Source organism: Sinohyriopsis cumingii, chromosome 3 (genome assembly GCF_028554795.1).
Source record: "Sinohyriopsis cumingii isolate HCF-2022 chromosome 3, ASM2855479v2, whole genome shotgun sequence".
Classification (NCBI taxonomy): Eukaryota; Metazoa; Mollusca; class Bivalvia; order Unionida; family Unionidae; genus Sinohyriopsis; species Sinohyriopsis cumingii.
Genome location: NC_142963.1, coordinates 84,573,971 through 84,596,644, shown reverse-complemented (window position 1 = coordinate 84,596,644; position 22,674 = coordinate 84,573,971). Strand labels below are relative to the sequence as shown.

Genomic DNA, 22,674 nt, shown 5'->3' with positions numbered 1-22,674 from the left:
TTTATATGTATTTAATTATTTCCAATAAAGTTTTCATATATACATCTACATCCTTTTTATTTCTTATAATGGTATACATAGCGTAATAGACCTGGGGGCTCTAAAGCTGTAATGTGATGGATGGGGAGGATGGTTTTTCTATGTCATAAATTTAACATGTTGTTCATGTTAATGAATATATATATATATACAGTGTATACTGAAAGAATGAATTTAAACATTGTATTGTAATATAACTGTATAGATCGCGACTTACCTATATCTGTATTAAACCGTTCATGTTGTATGTCAAGTGTGATTGTCGGTCATGTGGCAACAAATGCCATTGAATTCTGCCTCACACATCGTTGTTGTTGTTGTTGTTGTTGTAGGGTTTAACGGCATTTTTCTGCACAGGATAGGCTATACATGGCGGCCAGTATTAATGGTGGAGGAAGAACTCGGAGAAAACCCCTTAAAGAACAACCGACCTACTAGAAGCTACTGGCAAGCTTTCTCACATACCCACATTGGCCGAATCCGAGACTCGATCCCACACCGATATAGGTGAGATGACAATTATAACGGTGAGTGCTTTAGACCACTCGGCCACTCGGGACCCCTCGCGCATTGTTAAATACTCACACAATCTTCTGGAATCTTATTTTATATGAATTTGTCACAAACATAAATATTTTTATCACACTTAAATTCCCATCCAAATCATCATTTGAATAGCACTAAGCTCCATGACTCCAACAGCTGACATCACGAAAATGCGTATACAGTCAAGATGTCCGACACTAGATCACATGGCCGGTTCCATACAGTATTTTTGTCAAGTTCACACTTTTGATTAAATTTCGATTGGTTGATTGTAAACGCTTGCCTTCTTTTATACAAGTATAAGTATAACTTTTAATAGTGTGTTCTTCATTTCTATGCCGGTCAATATATTTTCAATGTTATCAGTGTTTATTGGTAGTTGTGTACTCTTCACTCAAGCTTACCTGTCTTGGTTACGACTTCAGGTACTTTGACGTTTGACGGACACGACATAATACGTAATGTTTATATATTTGGTAATGACAGAGTGTAAACGGACAAGTGATGATTGTTATATTAACCCTCCGTTTGTGTCGCTGGTTGTAGAATATCTGTTAGGCACTATCAGACCTGTTCGGCGTCTCCGACAAGCAATGATTGGTTAAATTTAAGTCACATGACTATTTTCCGAAGAGTATAAATACGAGCGAAATTCGAAATTCGGCGGATAGCTATCAACATTAGCGCTTCTATCAACATCTCTCTACCAAAGAAAAAGAACACAGTATTGAGGTAGTTATAATTACAACTTTATTGAATGACATTAGGAAGCCCATGGATACTTTTAAAAATAAGAAAAGTTGTAATGGCGTTATTCTCAAAAACAGATTGGAATTACACACACACACACACACACACACACACACACACACACACACACACACACACACACACACACACTGTAAGCGTTATCCACGGAGCACTTTGCAGAAACCTTACACAAAGTCCCCTCTTTTTGCAAGAGGTGTGGGTTGGCGAATTGTGCCTTCTTTCAAGGTGTCCGCTTAATTTGGTTTTCGTTATCTAGAGGCTGACCGCCCTCTATAGTAATGCCCGGTTCGAGTAAATATAAATATAAGTGGTGAAACTTATGGGTGGAATAGATAGAGATCTGAGCAGATATATAGAACAAACCAACACGAGCCCACATACATGTAAACAAACAATTTAATCAATTACATAAATAAAACGTGGGAATTCATTTCATCAGGAATATACTCTGCTTTTAGATATTAAACTTTCACCGAATTACAACAAAAACACAAATATATTTAAATATAATAGCCGATCTGTGAACAATCGAAGTCAATTGAAGTCAATGCCTTGTACGATTGCATAACCAGTTTATCCAGTTCACTCTACTTCCACTGTAGCTGTTCTTTCGACTTTTGTCGGTCTTGCCTCTTTCGGTCCTCACTATGTGCGTAACACGTAGATTCACAGGATACGTCTCAGAATTCGTCTCAGAATTAATACGTCGCAGCTTACATTGCAGGAGTTATTTCCTCACTTTGAGCTTTCAGCGTTCCCTCTTCTACCGTCAAATTTGTTCGTCAGTTTTTCTCGACAACAGTTTTACGAGAGAATTTCTCCCAAATTCTCTCGGGCTGTTCTTGACTTGTTTTCTCTTGCAGAAAAGCTTAGACTGACTAAAATTTTCGATGTGGGCGATATTAAAACTAGGAAATTTTGTCTGGGAAACACGCCCCTTATTTAGAGTAACCAATCAGGATTAAGTATATTTGCCGCCTTTTTCCAGAGGTGCCAAATCTGGGGTCAATTTGATCTTCTACGTTGCGACTACTGGTCACTCGAAATTCTCAATTTGTGACAGTTTTACCATGAAATCAATGTTTACCGTGTCCCTAATAGTCCGTCTGGCTGCTGTATAAACAGATGCTTAATTAAGAATGAAATTCTCCCCTCGAAAAGACATTACCGATCATGGCAGTATGGCGATTTGATACGCGCCTGTCCCCCTAAATCTAATTAATTTTTATCTGGTCTCAACTAATGTGTTCTTCATAGATCGCCAGAAAGTGATTCAAGCTTAATATAAAGTAATATTGTGCCACATAAATAAGCAGTTATCTCCCGCCACACAAAGAATTTAGGGTTAACTTTCAAAATATTTACTCTGTGGGTCGTCCATTTCTTGCTCAATAATTACGTTAAGGTTATGAAAGCCAGCATATTATAGCATTTGTGTATTGCATATGTTACACGTAATCAAACACAAACATTTATATTTTAGTCATATTTCTTTTATTAAGCATTTTATCACAATTTCATAGTCAAAAATAAAAAGATCCTGACAGTGAGCATTTCTTTACATGTATTATTACATTTACACAAGTTACTCCATACCCCCCCCCCAATCTGTTAGAATACCAATATTTATAAAAGGTTGCTGAATATAAGAATCTTACGTGATACAAAATTTATTTTATATGACTTTTCAGCTGTAAGTACGCATTGAAAAATATAAAAATTGAATATTAATAAAAAATGTATTGTTAATAAAAATTTTTGCAAATCGAAAGTATTGCTGAAACCATGCGTTCTAATATGAATATATTGTAATATAAGGATAAAACCATATTTGTGTTTCTTAACAATGTTCACCTGTAGCCATTTTAAATCATATAGCTAGTTATAAACATGCTTCAAAACTGTATCGAGTGAGATAGTTTTCTTGCGAAATCCAAAGAAAAGAAATTATTAATAGTTGATGCTTAAAATGCAAAGAACTTTTTCTGTTTAAATTCATCAAATAACATTATTTTAAGCATGTAAGTTCCAAAACATTCACGAAGTTAAATATAATAACCATATTTACCCCCACCCCCACCCTTTACGATAATACTTCAGTGAGGTTTCATATGACTTAATCTGATTTCTGATGCAATAGGTTACATATGTAACATTTTATAAAATGTGTTTACCGTATGAACAAGTTAGACCGAGCCGGACAATGCACAGCGTTTTTGGCATTGTTGAAAACGGTAGTACAGGGGACATAACTTCGTGGAGAGATAACTGTTATGAGCCAAATATCCTCTGCAAGAAATAATGTATGTGCCTCAAAGCTAAGCAACATGCATTTTTTTTTCTTGCTCTATGCACGTTTTCCTTGCATCCACTATAACTCATCTTGGAACCAAAATTAAAGAGTAGCATGGCATCATGAGGAATCTTGTATTTTCAAAACTGAAAATACTTAGAGTATTGTTTTGTACTCATTTTAATACCGGATATATTTCCTGATGTGGTATAAACAAAAAACATGATTTTTCGAGCGGCGCAGATGCGAGTTAAATCATATCGTTTTTATACTACAAAATGAAATACGAGGGGTATTTTGAAACGTTCTGAACTTTTTGTTGAACCTGTCAATTAATGTAATGCCAATCGATAAACAAAATAACACCTTATTAAATTATATGCAGCTGCACGCACAGTACGCCGGACATCTGCAGATATATTCGTTTAACGTAACACAAGCTAGTGACAGTGACGTAAACCTGACAGAAAGAGAAACAATTCTGCTATTGATCAAAAGATATACTGCGAAATCAACAAGTTTAGGAAAATCAACAAAACATTTATTTATTTAAGATAAAGTGAAATTTTAACAGACACTTATAAAATTGTGAATTAAATCTCCTATAATCCTGCATGTCCTATCATAAGTCCGAAAGTATGGACTGTCCTATATGATATCCAATAGTCCTGAATGTCCCGACGTACCAGTACTCTTGCACATCCTGGTGTAGCACAATAATACCATCCATAATGTATTTGAATGAGTTGTCAATAATCGTAAGCAGTATTTCAGTTCAAAAAGTCAATTAGAAATTTAGTGAATTATCTAAATAAATAACTCTTCCAAAGTTATATATGAAAACAAACGTAAATGATTCGACAGGTTGATCATGAAGCAGGAAAGACTGATTGATTACCAGCTCTGATTATATATATTTCACTTGTCCTCCGTCACAAAAGAATGTTCGGAAAAACTGATCATTTTCATGGAACATTCCACTGACCCTTGAACTCAAAATCTAGTAAGCATCTTGTTTATCACTCATAATGATGAAAAATTTCAGGTAAGCAATAACTCTATCTACAATCACAAACATGACAAAGGTCAGGTATGCATAACATATATCTACAATCCTCAATCACAATCATGACATTAGTCATGTATGCAAAGACTCTTTCCATAACCGTCAAACACATACAAAAGTCAAGCTCATCATATAAATTAAATATAAATAACACATCCCCTCGTAATGAAAAAGTGTGTGTGTGTGTGTGTGTGTGTGTGTGTGTGTGTGTGTGTGTGTGTGTGTGTGTGTGTGTGTGTGTGTGTGTGTGATTTGGATTTTTAATGTAATTTTCAATTATGTCGTTACGATGTCTACATTGTGGCAGTTTATAGTGAGGTCTAGCATGGAGCATCACATCGCAGACATATAGTATAATGTAGCCGGGGTTGAATTTCTTTTTTTTTTAAAACAAAGAGGATTCTTCCAGCCAGGATGTTGCTTCTGAGATAAAGAATCTATCATCTCAACGTCATGACAGATTTAATTTGTTTGTGTACGAACATCAGAAAAGAAGTGCTCACCATTCACATAACAGCTGTTTTTATTTTATTTCTTCCTGTCATGAAGTTGTAGACGCGAAAGTTCCTGATCCGGATTATTTAATATTTCTGAATTCCGAAGATTAGTAAAACTATTCACTGCAACCAGACTGCATTACATCGTTTACATCCTTACTGTGTGGGATAGGGTACAACTATACTGATTGAATGATTGACTCGGCTATCACTACCAAGATACTCTTTGCACATATTTATATCACAAATTTGTTTCTGTTTCCGCCTCTCAGGAGTGTTAATGAAATAATTTAAGTCATTTACCCCATTGTCAAATGTATTAGGACCATAAAACATAGCTCGAAGAGGAGTCTGCAGTATTCGCACAAGTTCTAGAACTCTATCATCAAACTGAACACTCCTTTCCTGTGTATTTCTCTCATACCTTAATTTTATTTTATCTGGGTAGAGCGAAGATGAGTTATTGCTTCCTCACAATCCTTTGACAACTTTATTGGAAATTGGACATAGTCAAGAACATTAATCTTTGAATATTCATTTGAAAGAAGTCCATCTTATAATAACTTCAATGGCCCATGGACCGGTAAGTCCAAAAACTAGCTCAAAGGGACTAAAACCCAATGATTCTTAAACTGAGTGCCTATCAGTAAACAACAGCAATTAAACAAACTCATCCCAGTCGTTTCCGTTATCAAAGCAATATGACCGAATCATATTCGTAAAAGTTTGATGAAATATTTACAAATCCCCTTGATGTTCAGAGTGATAGACAGACAATTTAAAGTGTTTGATGCCTAATTCATTCATAACTTGTTGAACACTTGTAGACATAATACACTGTACTGATTTTCGAAGGGAAACAAGTGCAAACAAAACTTTTTCAAAGCTTTTACAATGGTTTTAGTTTCAATATTTTTCAGAGGAATTACATCTTGAAATTTTCTGGACGCACAAGTTATGGTCAACAAGGATTGGTTGCAAGACTTGGTCTTAGGCAAGGGACCGACACACTCTACTATTAATATGTTAGATGATTCGTCAATTGCAGGAATATGTTCCAAATGAGTCACATGCATGTTCTGATTGTTTTTCTACAATTTGACAGGTGTGACAAGATCTGTTGTGTTTAGAATCACAATTTTTAAAATAAAATAAAATTAATCAAGATCTTGTGATACGTCTTAATGACCCATAAATGGCCATCCAAGAGAGTATCATGGGGTAGACCAAGAATGTCCTGTATATATGACCTGGAACAACAATCTGGTAGCCCACAGGCCACACGTCACCAGAGGGTACCCCAGGTGATTTCCATTTTCTCATAAGGATCCCCTTTGTCACAAAGTAACAAACTTGAACTTGCATTTTTGCTAATACCCACGTGAAACGAACAGGAGATATCGGTATCTTGTTCCTGTTCGAAAATGAGTGATTGTATTTTGTCACCCAGATCAGAATCAAGAGAATGAGTAGCAAAAAGTGGAACACTGATCGAAATTTATTGATTGATCAATACTCGCAGCAGTCGTGGCCTCATCAAAGACTAATCAATAAATGTTTAAGGTAAAGGAATAATTTCCTGATCAGCATTGTGCTCAAGAGCTCTTTTTTGCCATAGATCTAGTAACAGGTGAAGCAGGATTCAAATCAGACATTTCAGTCTCAATAATATTAGCTTTCTGATCCCAACAAGACTTATCAGGTTACAAATGGATTAACCACTATTTTATCACCAGATATTGTACAGAAATAAATGATTCAATTGTCACGAGTCCTGTCATGGGTTCTGTCACGGGTCCTGAGACTATGTCTGATATGAAATCGACAAAAACCGCACCCTAATCCCTAAATAAGAACACTTTCGGTTTTCTCCTCTGATACTTCCGGTACCCTCGACTCCGTGCTCTCCTTGCACTTCCGGGATTCTCTTCCACGCTTCCTTACGATACAAGGCCTCCCCAACTGCTTGCGTCACGCTAGACCACCCACGTGGTCCCAACGTGTCTTCCTTCTTTCCGATTCTCTGTGTCGCCTCTCCCTCCCACCCGGAAAGCCTCCTCAGAAGCCTTTTGTTCCAAATCCAAACTAGAATTTCACAAGAATCCCCCCTTTTACACATGCACAACTTATGCTCTCGGAGTACATGTAACGGCTCTCAACTTCGTTGCCATCTTCTCCTTACGAGATTCACGTCTGTACTAATTTTCCAAAATGAATGAAGCTGTAATAATGTCTCGACTGTACGGAAAACTCCGCCCTAAATTTTAATCTCTCGGTTCTGTTTGACTACGGCCCGGTCTCTTTGAAAACTGCCTTGTGGTAATTTCTCACTTACACGTCGCACTGAATTCCCAGTCGGGACATCGCTGACTAAGGGCGTAGCAAACAAATGCGTCCCGACCCGGATGAAGATTGATTCTGAAGTTAGCTGCGAACCGGCCATTGCGTAACGGTTACATTACCGAATTGCAGTTTCTTTGTCTATAATCAGGTCTATAGCCGAAACCTTACGTAGTACGTATTAACATATCCTGGTGCTCTCACTACGAAGTAACTATAAGAAAATATATGTATACAAGAACAGCAAATGTTCCCCACAACGTGCCAGGCATGGCATCCTCAGCAGAAGAACCTCATCAAATGACAATTTATTGAATGACCATTGTAAACGGTTACATATAAACTTTTATTATTACGTCGTTATTATCGGTCGAACCTTTCTGTTCAGCAGGACTTAAATGTCGTTACATAGGAGGCGGTAATCATTATACATCCGTTAAGGCAAACGACATAAGTAGTTGGAATTACTTTTTTTTATATCAAGTAAGGTACAATAACTTTTGCTTTGATTGATGACTGTGGGAATCTTGACGATGTAGGAAATGATACAAGTAACCTAATAAGACTAACTTTCAGGGGTAGCCATTTTGAAATATCTGTTTTTGTAATTGTTTGAAAATCCAACTCTGTAAACACAGATGTTAAAGAAAATGTGCGTTTCTGAGCCTTGTTTTACAGCAAGGTAAAAAAGAAAAAATAATTGAAACCGTGTTTTGACCAAAACCACGAATTCAGTGCAGAACATGAAGGAGCAATTGTAGATTCTCTCCTAAAGAACAAAGGGAGCAAGATTGTTATGAGTTTAGATTTACCTTATTATAAGTACAGGGTATTTGTAAGATACTTTCAAGTTTCGTTTAGCATGGTTGCGTGTTCCTAATGTAATTGTGTCATGTTTAATATATTTTGCCACCACCACCAAAAAATGCACTGGCAATCATATACTGACGATGATAATTTATTCGTCTTTACGTTGTACGTTTCGTGTTGGTAAGATCTGCGTAAATTAATTTCCTGATAATTTCCATGTGATTAAATAATTTAAATCAATTTCACAATTTAGGAAGTGACTTTCTTTAAAAGTGCAAACTCCTACCCAGTTGCTTACTAATAACAAAATCGATATAAAACTCTTTCTCTCAAAATTGGCTATAATATAGCATTGTCGTCAAACATATGGCTTTCAAGAATACCTAAATATTTCACAACTTGTTAAACTCATACGATTCATTAGATACGGAGTTCCGACTGTTGATAGCTAAATCTCTCGTTTTTCTACAATTTGCTTGATCACAGTAAACTTGCAAAATAATAGAACGAATTTAAAACAAAGAAACTATAGGCAGCTTGATAACATGTCTATCTTGTCATCCGCAAAGGCATAAATATGTAACCAACGACCGCCCTCAAAGAAATCCTCAATCGATGATATCACCTGTAGAAAGAAAGTGATGTATATGCTTCAAACACGATAAATCCACCATAAATAGATTTGCTTGATTTGAAATGTTGACTGAGCTTTCGTCAGTAATTGTTATTCTGGCAAATTAGAGTTCTTTCTATGTTTGAAAAATGGCCTTTTTGAAATAATGTCTTTTTTCTCATAGTTCCAGCTGATTACCTAACAATTGCTGTTCATCACTTTGAAGAAGTCTTCTCAAAATCCTTGATAGATTTATGTCTCAAATTTGTATTCATTTCAAAATTTTATTTCATCCACGGTTGCTAGAAAAAGAATTAAAACGATAGGACTATGTGTGTATTTTTCAGTTTTAAACCCAGCTATGTGCAAAGCGTTAATTGTTCTTAGTTTCTTTATGTCAAAAACCCAGCTGTGTGCAAAGCGGTAATTGTTCTTAGTTTCTTTATGTCAAAAACCCAGCTGTGTGCAAAGCGGTAATTGTTCTTAGTTTCTTTATGTCAAAAACCCAGCTGTGTGCAAAGGGTTAATTGGTCTTAGTTTCTTTATGTCAAAAACCCAGCTGTGTGCAAAGGGTTAATTGTTCTTAATTTCTTTATGTCAAAACCCCAGCTGTGTGCAAAGCGTTAATTGGTCTTAGTTTCTTTATGTCAAGATATGTTTGATACTCCTTTGTCGAATTCTTTGAAATTTATTTCTGTGTAGTAATGGGTTGTCCTTCCGACCGCAGACGTTATGGAATCTACAAATTAGCATCCCGGATCATTTACGTCTGCTATTTTTGGAGCAAATTTGCTTCTACCCATCTAATTTGTTCATCCATTGCCCATCTAAATTATATCCCATCAGATATTGGCCCTATTGCTGCAATACATAAATGAATGTATGTTACTGTCTTTGCTCGGGTATTATTTATGATTTACATTGGCATATATGTATGGCATTACGCTAATTCAGCTTCTTATTCCACATTCAGGAATCATCATCATGTGATAATCTATCAACATTTTTCATTCGACAACATATTCGTGCGTTGGATGTTGTTTGTAGCTTTTCCTTGAGACAAAAGGAAAATGGTCTAAACTGTCAAAGAAGATCTCGCTTTACATAATAGTCATGCAGATTTCTAAGCATTTCAGGCTGACATATTTCATGGCATCGTGATCATAGTGGAAGTCATTTTAATTGTTTTGAATCGTTAAGTGATGAGTGAAACCTGAAGCTTGTGTCGCAGTTTCTTTAAACTTGTGAAAGTTGTTGATATATTCGTACGAGTAAATGTCTTTCCTCTAGTAATTAGATATCATGTTTATAGCCTATTTCATTTTCTCTGTAAATGTGTCATCACTTATATGTTTAGAATGTTGTTTCATAGAAAGATCAATGCACATTCATTTATCTACACACCCGATTGTTCTTTCAGTTGTCTTTCTGTCTTTTCCTTCTTTCATTAACTTACCGTCTACAATATTCCTTACTATGGATTTTTCGTCCCCGATGCGTTTTTTTTTCCACTTCGTTTCGATCAGTTTTGCTTTAATGAATATATGGTTGGCATAAGCGGACAAATTATGAGTAAAGGAGGATATTTTAAACATCTGATATTCACATTACGTTCATTATATGCTGGATTTCTATATTTTTCATGGCCTCTTACCTTGTCCTAAAGCATTTCTTTCTCACATATACAGCATATATCTGTTTAGGTAAAATGTTTTTCGCCTACCTCTTTAAAAACCAACGTTGTTTTGGGTCCTTTATTCCAACGCAGTTTTATCTTCCATCTTCGTTTTTATTGTGGCCACCACAATGAAATATAATTAACAAGTGAACGTGTCTTTCTGTCTTTATAGTTCAGTTCTTCTAAATGGTTTGATATAAGATTGTTAATTTATTTTAGAAGCGTCTACATAGATATCAAATTCATGTTCAGATTTTTAATGTCCTGTGTTTTTAAAACAATTCTGCAGACATCTTTTGACCAGTTACCGTATCTATCCAAACTGTATGCTGGTGATCTGACTTTTATGAGAAATTTGATTCCACGGACAGGAAAACATTTATTTACCGATATTATCTACATTATTAAAAGCTTTAATTTTTACTCCATTATGGCGATTCTATGAGTTTGCTCTAAACCGTTAATTATTGTGGATGTGCATTATTGAATATTCAATCCTGTAAAACATCCATATTAATATTTCACTGAATTCCTGTCAAAATTTAATATGCAAAATGTCAAATACAGATTAAATTACATTATTTATTTACATCTCTTCATTATGTTAAGAGACATTATTCTGTGGTAGAAATGTCTGTATTCAGATTATTCGCCCTTCAGGGTGGGTCGTTTGATAAATATGATCGTTAAGTCTAATTATAAATAAATTATCGAATTATTATATTGGTGATATTCTTTAAATATGGCTGAATATCATTGAACAAAGATCAGACAAGTTATAAGTAGTAAATTCTGTACACTGGAATCAAATGAATATCAAGGTCTTTTGCTACGGTTCTGTTTAAGTTTTGTTAATTCATACTCTTAATTCCTTTTTAGTTATGCAACGTTTTGAGGGAGATTTTTTTAATATATTTGCATAACGAGTATCACGGAATTGTTTTGTTGTAAATGTTTACGCATTATGTATGAAAGAAAATGTATACTGGTTTCGTTGCCGCGTACAGCGTTCACCGAATTGTAATATTACGCAAATTTGTAGTTGTTTGTCGCAGAATATTTTAAGGATGTCAGCGTGACACGTAACCATTAAGATTGACGTATGGGCTAGGATCGCAATAAAATGGTATCTTGCGATGGTTAACCCCTCTTGTTTGGGAGACATGATTCAATTTGAATTAGAGTCCGTTCGGATAACGGATAGAAATATAGAACTGAGAGATGTTAAGGCAAGCTGAAAATGACAAAGCTGAGACAAGTCAGAGATAAATTTTGTGAAATCTTGGGCCATTTGAAAAAGGTTTCATAAAATGATATTTTACAGAATAGTTATTAATAAAGGTGGACTAGAGAGAATTATTCTGACTTCGATGGGAGTGTTAATATTTTGGCGGTTAAAGCTATTATTGAATGAGTGAGTGTGTTTCCCAGACAAAATAAAAAATTTAAGTAATTTTGCTAAATTGTTCAGTCCAAGTTTTTTTGTTGAAAGGGAAGCCTGTGTGACTCAGACGAAAATTAACAAGTAATTTTACTTGTTAAACAAATCGTCCAAGGGACCGAGTTCCGGAAGCATTAAAGACCGGTACGAGAGAGAGAGAGAGAGAGAGACAGACAGACAGACAGACAGAGCGAGTCTCGAAAAGGTACAAAGTTGTTGTCTCAGTTACAGAGAATATGCGCACTAATGTAAGTTATAATTATATGTTGAATTTATTCGTTTTAAAATCATACTTCAGTTTTCCTTGAGTTCAGAAGTTAATCGTGCATTGCTATACGACTCATGCATTGTAACAAAGTCATACAATTTTGCATTGTTATGAATGTGTTCGGATTTAGTGGCTTGTATTTAAAAGAAGTAACGTATTGTAGTAATGTCATGCATTACTCTGATACGAATTAAGAGAATTGATTTATATATGTCTTAAATTACATGTAGCTTATATGCAAAGAATATAGTTTACTATTTATATATATATCAATGAATCGTTAGTTAGAAAGTAATGTAGTTTATATAAGACGTGAAGTCCATTAATTCCTTTGTGTAATTAAGTTGTGAATTCTCTTAACCGGGAAAATCGGCGTAAGTCGACCGACACCGTTCAACTAGTAATTTACAGCCCACAGTGGGATGTAATAGTTTATCTAGGAGGTCCAGTTATGTTATATTTCCGGATAGGAATGCGATTAGCCGCAAGAGATACATTAAATTTATGTAAATAGGATTGTGTATCATTATCAGTTTGCGAACTGACCATATTAGCCTTGTCTTTTGAGCTACGATAAGACAATATCTGACAAAACAAGAGTGGAATATTATTCGAAATAGATAAAAACAAGACAAATATTAAGGTTGTGTTTTGTTTATTTGAAGGACAAAATAGCTCCATACCAGTGCTGCACAGGGGGAAGAAGACTACATTCCAGTTACGTTTGATGACATGAAGAGGATGGAGAGAGAGAGAGAGAGAGAGAGAGAGAGAGAGAGAGAGAGAGAGAGAGAGAGAGAGCAGCGCGGTCTTGTCACCATCAGTGGTTTTGAAAGGACTGGAAGCATCCAGGTTATGCTGACATGTCCAACTCGATTCTATGATAAATTCTGCTTTATTGGTAGAACAGAACGGCGAATTGCATTTCGCATAAATGTTGTAATTCTATTTCTAAACGAAAATGTATCATTCTAATGTCATGTTCAGCTTAATTTTGCTTAGGTAATTGATAAAATTGTTATATTTAATATACGGGTAATTTAATATTTTAACATACTGTTTCCTCGACCCGGGCAATAACACTGTGGTCGATCATCTAGATAACGATAACCAAAGTACCGTAACAGCTTAGGTAATCATGTCACTCCAAAACCTCGCACGAATGATGGTTCATTATATCAGACTTAGATATTTGAAAACACTGAATTATGTTCACCCACAACAGCACGCTTGAAGTGTCTGAAATGAGAGACCCGATTACCGATTACTTAAGATCCTTGTCCGTGGAAACTGACCGCTCTACGGAAGTTATTTTTCAGCTGTAGAGGTACATGAAATGTAAAACTATTCTTTCATCATATCATTTCTTTTTGCATACTGAATGTTTGGGAATTTATTCTGAAATTTCTAGGATGTCAAAATTAGTCACGTAACGCCATGTCATCAGATAAATTATGGTCTGTTTCAAATAAGCCATTCTTTTAATTATAGATGAATGGACTAGGTAAATTCAAAATGATGCATACATTCGGTGACAAGTATTGTCGGGTTCTTATAATCCAGTGCGATTATCAATGCCGGGTTCAGATTCATGTAAAAACGCGGACTGTATAATAATCATCACTTACAGTTGTTTTTATTAAATAATTTCTTGCATAACAAATTTGTATTCATGTGAGCAATTGCGTAACGTATATCATTATATTATTACTTAACAGTGTCTCAAGTATGAGACGGCTCAGTTATTATATGTTTAGCTGTTTCACGGTGAGTTGTGGATCACAGTTGGGTTGTGTTTGACTGGGATGTTGCTGCAAGTGGTGACGTTAGCTCGTTAGACAGAATTCGTTTACTTATAGTGAAAGGCCAAGATTAGGGACCAACATGTCTGCAGGAAAATCCTTCGGCTGACTGGGAGGAGTGCATCGTGCCAGGTTGCTCCTATACCATATGACGAGGTCTGTTCAATCGGAAGTACACCGTTGGCGTCGATTAGACGCCAAGAGATATATATCATATATCCGTTTTTGTAATTAAAAATTCAGTATCGCTTTAGAAGTTAAAATCAATTATAACATGTCTTCATGAACCATAAATTGCTAATATTTGTCAATAAATTCTACATATTGATCATCCCAGCTGATAAATCCTTATATCAATTATAGTTGTTGCTAAATGCTACACATTGAAATAACTGGTGATAAGTTCATATATCAGTCATATTTGTTATGAGTTCTATACGTTGATTTCAATTAGATTACACGTTGAAGTTGCTTTTTCTAATTAGTTCCATTTAGGAACGATATCATTTTATTATATCCATTGTTGAACTCTTTGTGCATCATTCAGATAAATCCATTCTTGGACTTTATGCGCACGAGCATGGTGTATGATTCATTTCTCGTTCAATTAAATTATTAAAAAATCAGTCTCATTCAGGAGATTGAGTTCAATGTCTTCAGTATATCTAATCCCATTCTGCGTTCATCCTGTTACAACGAGTACCACAAAACATGTTTACCAAGTAGTTAAATTTTTGTTTGTTGTACAGATTACACTGCTGTACCTCAGTAGCAAGATCTTCGTCAAAATCGTCCTCAATAAAATTTCAGATGAAGTCAATAAAGATATAGGCAATGTACAATCTACATAGACCACTTCTTGATCCACAGACAGATTCATAAACAGCCTGGCGAACGTAACATCATTATCTGCATTAATTTCATATACTTTTAAAGAGCTTTTGACAACTTTCATCGCAAATCCTTCTGGAAAATCCTCCGCTCATACGGAATCCCCTCCCCCCCCCATGTAGATTGTGAATGGCAAACACTTACTTTACTGAGACTTCGAGTGCAAGGCTATCTGCATCAACCACCTCACTGTCCCATCATCATCAAAAGGGTCAAGCAAAATTGCATCCTGTCACCTTCTCTTGGTATTTTTGCCATATAATGGCTGATAAAAAATCATAGCAGACAACAGTAGCAGAATTCGATTTACTCTCGCCTCCTATTAGAAGAACTGATGCTGATGACATCAGTTTCCTCTCCAGTTATCAGAAAGACAACAAAAAAAAAAAAGAAAAAAAAAAAAATTAAAGCGAGCCAGAGTTATAAAATTGACGAAAATGAATCAGAAAATAAATAATAACCCGATTTGTCATTAAGGACAATCACATAGAGAAGTGGACTAGTTTACACTACCTAGGAATCAGCGGGCAATAGATGCAAACACTAAAGAGAGAGAGAGAGAGAGAGAGAGAGAGAGAGAGAGAGAGAGAAGTCAATTTAAGAATCAGAAAAGCCAACCTGCCCTTCACCATGCTGAAGAACGTTCCGAATCACAACAACTGGGAAGAAAACAAAGCTTAAGATCTCTTCAACAGAGACGTTCTATTTGTGCTGGAAGATTACAGCAAGAACAGTGCGCAAACTTGAGACCTTCCAAAACGAATGTCTGCGGAGGATCCTTCAAAATGTACGACCAAGATAAATTGCAAAACTTATTGTTCAACAGTGAAAAACAGAAGATGGAGTTGGCTTGGGTATGCGTTTCGAATGCCACCAGACACACTGCCCAGAATAGCGTTATGCTGGACACGGACGTAAAGCGTAAAAGGAAGGGGTCAGCCCAAGGAGAAAGGCGATGTAAATGGAGGAGATGTAAGCGTGCGGCCTGACATGGAAAACCTTCAATTGATAGATTGTAGACCGGCAGCAGTACACTCTCTCATGGAATCCTTATGCACCACCTAAGGCACGATGAGGATTGAATGAATGAATGTTCTGGAAGTAACTGATAATGGTATAGTGTAAAAGAGATTAATCGCCATCGGCTATTGCACTCGCTGTGTTTAGCAATTCTTGATGATGTGTGAAAGTATCAAATTATTATCTTTTTCTCGCTCCAGCGACGTCGCTCCGCAAGCGTTTGTCCCAAAGAGACAAAATGGAGTTCATGTTTCACTGCACTAGCGCTAGTGATGTTTTATTGTGACCTTTCCAAAATCTCCCACACCTGTGAGATAAAGCCAAAATTTTCCATTTTTAATGCTCTTGTATGGCAGTACACAAAGCCATAATTTTAGCATAAATGTTAAAATGTATGCTACTTTTTTCTGAATAATTACTATTAACACGGAATGGGCCACGTCTTGGTTTTATATTAAATAAATCGTATCGGACATGCTCCCGTGCTGTATAATTAACATAAGCCAGGTTTTCAGTCTTTATAACGTTTTGGTTTTAATCTGCATCATCCTCTCGTAAAACGTTATACGCAAGGAAAAACTACGTACAACTGTGTATCAGGGGATTTCAGGCGGTAACATTTTTGCTTGGTGTATCTCCTATGTCAAGACCATGGATGTGTTAAATAATGATTGACGAAAATGTAGTCCAGAAGTTTGTTATCAGAAAATCTCTTTCAGCTTTTGTGATGCATATACATATGAATCTAGGCTCATGCAATATGCTCGGCATGTCATATTAACATAGGTCAACAGTTCCTAAGGTGTCCCATTACGTTTGGATTGGAAGCCTGAACTTGATACGTATGGTAAATGATTAAAATGCAAAACAATGTTACCTGCTTCATGGATAAACTTAACACGGGTAAGCAGTTTCTATGCATTCTGGCGCTACTATCGGCTTAATCCCTGTACCTCAGATTTGCAGATCCCAAGATTAATTTTGCAAGAATACTTTTTATGTTGTCTTGTGACTTTTATGCAGACTTTGCTTTCTTGATATCTGAAGAAAAAAAAACATGGCTTAAAATGAAATACAAACATCACCTAAATCGATGGCGTAACGCTTTAGATTTAATTTAATAATATTTAGTTATTTAAAGTTCACACAGTCATGTCTGCCACGGAGAAACTGGAAATCCATAATGGAAGACCAGGCCTCGTCAAAATTCTCAGAAAATATTTATGACAATGGGAGGCACCGTATCCAAAACTGCCAAGTGTTGCACTAATTTGTCAGATTATGAGAAAATTATATTTTACTGACCTACAGGAACTCGTATTGAATGAAAAGTAATTTAAACTTTGTGGCAGATAAGTATAAACACTACATGGTTGTTTATGTCATAAGTTTTTGACCATAGAATCGTAACACTACACCTCCCCGTTTGTTTGTAATCCCTACCAATTTCAATAACGAAAATCTTTACTGAGATAAAAAGTGCACTTAACTTAGTAAATTCATTCATTGATCTATAATTTCTAACCTGGCTGTGACCAGAATGGCCCTAACATTGGCGTTCGTGCTTAACGGACATTCAATATTAACGTGGCGCCATGTTGCGTACACTATCGGCAAGTTGATTTCCTCAGAATACAGTGACGTAGTTCATCCTGCCGTAGTAACTGCCGGGTAATTCCGTAAATTACCATAATGTTGAGAGTTTAGTTATATCCTTTGTACACATGTACATATAAATTACACCGCTTGTTAAGGTCACGTGAAAGGAAAATGGGTAATTGTCAATCTTTTCATTGGCTTGATTCGACATTGTAAATATCACAAGCAGACGACATAGTATTTTCCTTTTATGTAGATACATGTGTAGTTCGTTGTACATTTCACCCCTTTGCTGTAAATGTACTTGTACAGGAATTGGAAATGGCTGGCGAACAGGTCGTCATTTACATGAAAACTTCCGTTTGAAATGAAACTCGCAGACGATAACGGTGTTAGGATCCCATCTGGGCATAATCAGATTTGAAACTATAAATCAATAAATGAATTGACTAAGTTATGCGCATCTTTTATCTCATTTGCGCCTCTCTTCTTTTAAAACGGTGGTGGTGGGGTTACAAACAAAGGGGGAGGTATAAGTCAGACTAAATGCACTTGTTAAGAGCAAGATGCATAGGCAATATGCCACTTTCTTACTGGCAAACTGCTGTCGGAGTCAAAAGGAGAATATTCGTTAAAAATATATATGAATACTTATTTCAAAGATATGATTATTCGTTAAAAGGATATAATTTACTACAGAGCATTCCTATTCAATAATATTATGTCGTTGTAAATGTCAATCAGGTCTATTTTTGATTGATTTCTTACCAACGTCAGCTCTTTTGTTCTGGAGAGTGAATCTACGTGTTAGTATTATAATATAATGCAAGTCTAGTTTTTAACTGCACACTTTATGCATCAATTAAAATGCATCTGCGCATTTATGTTTCCCTATGCATTAAGTATCCAAGATATAAACAAAATGCATCGATATAAGTAATTTAAAATGCGGACTCTAGAAAGCAAAGCTATTGACGATTCACACCGATACAATCATCTAATCATCGAATTTCGAACTAATTTACACTCACAATAATAGAATTGAAAAGATGTTTCTTCGCTCAGTAGTTGGGACTTGTATATATAAAAACAAATAGTGTGCAATTCACGATAAGACAGTTAGTTTATTATTACGTCAATTTTGTTATGTCATTCAATACATTCGGGCAGAATCGCGCTAAGGAAGAGGTGTTACGTTCTTTTGGTGCAATTACGATATACATCCGCTATTCGGCATCGAAGGAAATCCATGCACGGAAACAATTTAATGGGGAAAACCCGTTTATAATGGAAACATATATGGCAACTAAGAACATATTAACATTTTTAATGTTATCATACTTTTGCGACTTGTTGTAAAATGGCTTTACTATCCCTTGGTTCAGGTTACAGTTGATATTAATGAATGTGTTTCAGAAATATAAACTTTGTATGCATACGTAAATATAAACTTTGTATGCATACGTTGAAAAGGAATTTATAATCTTTAAACAGCCAAAACTTTGCCGATTTCTTAACACTAAGGATATCGGACGAGAGGGCATACCTTTTGCTATTTGACAATGTAATTATCATTATTTTATCCACATTGGTTGCAGAGAATTGTGCAATAAATTGTCCAGCAGCCAATAACTTTTGACTCAGAGTATTACATTTCCTGAAAGTTAAATGCTCTGAGGTATAACCAGCGATCATCCTTAATTCAAATAATCAGAATTAAGCCTTTCCATTAGCAATAATCTATGCTATGCCTATTTTTGATGAATTGAATGAGCTTCGTATCATGTGATTGGAAGTAAACCGTCATGTGATACTGATCTTTGGACTTAAATCGTCATGTGATACTGCTCTGTGAACGTAAACCGTCATGTGATAATGATCTGTGGAAGTAAACCGTCATTTAATTCTGATCGGTGTGCGTAAACCGTCAAGCGATACTGATCTGTGGACGTATATAGTCATGTGATACTGATCTGTGGACGTAAACCGTCATGTGATTCTGATATGTGGACGTAAAACGTCGTCTGATTCTGATCTGTGGACCTAAACCGTAAATCGATATTGGTCTTTGGACGTAAATCGTCATGTGATACTGATCTATGCATTTAAATCGTCATGTGATATTGATCTGTGGACGTAAATCGTCGTGAGATTGATCTATGGACGTAAACCGTCAAGCGATACTGATCTGTGGACGTAAACAGTCATATTATACTGATATGGAATTGCTTTATAGATTGGTAAATTTCGCGGTTCCCAATCGGTTTCCAGTGCTTTTCGGTCAAATTTTGCATATATCAATGCCATACAATATCATAGTAACAACAATATCCACTTGCCCACACCACCCATTACTTCATATCCAATTTTGTAATAAGCATATGACAGGCTTAACATATTTCGACACAATTTACACTCATTTTAACAAAATTGAAACGATTTTCTTCACGGCAGTAGTTGGGACTTGTGTATAAATAAAAATGGTCGAAAAACGAAGCTATCAGAAATTCCATGCTCATTGCCAAAACGCTATGATGCATGTAGCAAAAGTACAATTAAATCGAGTATAATTTGGACATAAACCAAGCGCTAATTAAGCGTAAATCAGAGTTTGTGAAAGTGTTATTACGAATTAAATCTTGGCAGTTACTATTGTGAACACAGTACAGAGCTGAACATTGCTTTCTTGTCTCCCGTGTTAGCACAAATGTTTTATATGAATTCGTCATAACAGTGCAAAAAGGAGACAAAGTTTCCATCACCAAAAGAACATAAACATGCTCTTGGGAAATGTCTCAAATGATATCATATTTTGAAGACGTATAAAATGTCACTTTGTCCCCGAAACGAAAAAGCAATTGTCATTACAATAGAGTAATTCAATGGCTGACATTTGATATTTCAGACCACAAATGTATTGACTGGTGTCATTATCAAACCATATCTTCAAAACGATGACTGTACATACATAAAAATGTTCAGCTCCTAGTTTTATGATCTTTTATCAGGATGAAAATGCATTAGTGTTCTCCATGGACAAAATTTACTGACACACGCTACGTCTATGCTTCTTTAGCACGGAAGAATCGTATTGTTTCGACTATTTTTTTAAACCGTCACTTAATGTAACCCCAAGTAAACTTAAAGGGTTGCAGAAACAAAATAGTCCTGCCATACTGTCGACGATATGTAAAACTCTTTGCGTCTACCTCAGCTGCATTCAAGAAATTTGTCCCTATCTGAGATTAACAGTTCCACATTTTAACGATGTTGGCAGGTGTTAAACGTACATTTATTGCGCAACTCACGATGATGTAGTCAGTTTATTATCAATCAGGTCAATGTTGTTACGTCATTCAATACATTCAGGCAGATTCGCGCTGGGAACTATGGGAGAGATTTGACGTTGTTATGATGTAATTACGATATACCTATTATATTATGTACAGGAAGGAAAATCCTTCGTATGAGGATAACCTGGGAACCCGGTTATAATGGAACAGATACGACAAATAAAATTATACGAACCTTTTTAATATTATCGGACTTTTACAACTTGTTGTGAAATGGCTTCACTATTATCTGGTTCAGGTAACAGCTGATCTTAATCAGTTTATTTCATAAATATAAACATTTGTATGTATATAATGAAAAAGAATTTATAATTTTTAATCAGCGAAAGATTTCGCGATTTCTTGATACTAAGGATGTCGGCCGAGAGGGCATACCTTTCTCTATGTGTCAGTGTAATTATCATTATTTTATCCACATTGGTTGCAGAGAATTGTGCAATAAATTGTTCAGCAGCCAATAACGTTTGACTCAGAGTATTACATTTCCTGAAAGTTAAATGCTCTGAGGTATAACCAGCGATCATCCATAATTCAAATATTCAGCATTAAGCCTTTTCCATTAGCATAATCTATGATATTTCCAATTCATATGAACTGACTGCGCTTCGTGTCATGTGATTTGGAAGTAAACAGTCATGTGCTGCTCGTTATGTGATACTGATCTGATGACGTAAGCCATCATGTGACATTGCTTTGTGGATGTAAACCATCATGTGATACAACTCTGAGGACGTAAATTATCATGTATAACGATCCATGGACGTAAACCTCATGTGATACTGATATGAGAACTAAACCGTCATGTGATACTGATCTGTGGACGTAAACTGTCACATGATACTGATATGGAATTGCTTTAAAGATTGGTAAATTTAATTTGCTTGCAGTGCTTTTCTGGCAAGCTTTGCATCACAGTAAGAACAACAGCGCCCACACATCCTACCCCTCCCTCCTACCATTACTACAGATCTAATTTTGCAACAGGTATGGTGGCGCTCTACGGTTTCGTATTTTTGCATAAGGAGGGTTAAAATTTTAAAGAAAAAAAAAATCCCTGGCTTTTCTCAGTGGTTATACTGACTATTTAAAAAATACCTTGTATATCTTAGGTAGAGTTCAAAGAACCTTTAATTCCCTTTATTTTGGTGTATGATTGATGGGTATAATATGGGTTATAGAGTACATACCACTTGGCCTTACTCCAGATGTGCATCTTTCAAAACAATGCTAGCTCCACCTTGTCATTGAACTTAGAGGTAAATTGTATTAAAAAACAGAGCCGATAACTTTTTTTTTACATTTTATATATTTGGTAATTCATTCATTGCATTTTCAGAAGCTGTATTTTCAAGTCTGGCAAAATTCATTTTCCCTGTTTTAATAGCTGCTACGAATGGCGTACTTTAGACTAATTCGGGCTGATTTGTCGAGCACAAGGGAGCAGTCATTTTAGTTAGCAGTGTGCTTAGATCATGTACAATTTCCAAAAGTACAATATCCAAAGATATATAATCCACATTACATTAATGTAGCATAGAGGTATGCGAACATTCTTTCCAATGTGCATGTTTTAAATGCAAACAATTTCACCTTACATACGTCACTCTCTCAAAAGCCCAATGTGCATGTTTTAAATGCAAACAACTT

The 22,674-nt window shown here is 35.7% G+C and overlaps 1 long non-coding RNA gene across 1 annotated transcript in view; it reads right to left on the bottom strand.

Annotated features, from left to right (window-relative positions):
* The window catches only part of LOC149803226 (uncharacterized), a 190,358-nt gene that overhangs the window by 85,550 nt on the left and 82,134 nt on the right, over positions 1-22,674 (bottom strand). Inside the window, exon 2 of the long non-coding RNA XR_016420161.1 lies at positions 16,953-17,116. This is a non-coding gene — a long non-coding RNA (uncharacterized LOC149803226). The remainder of the gene's footprint in view (positions 1-16,952; positions 17,117-22,674) is intronic.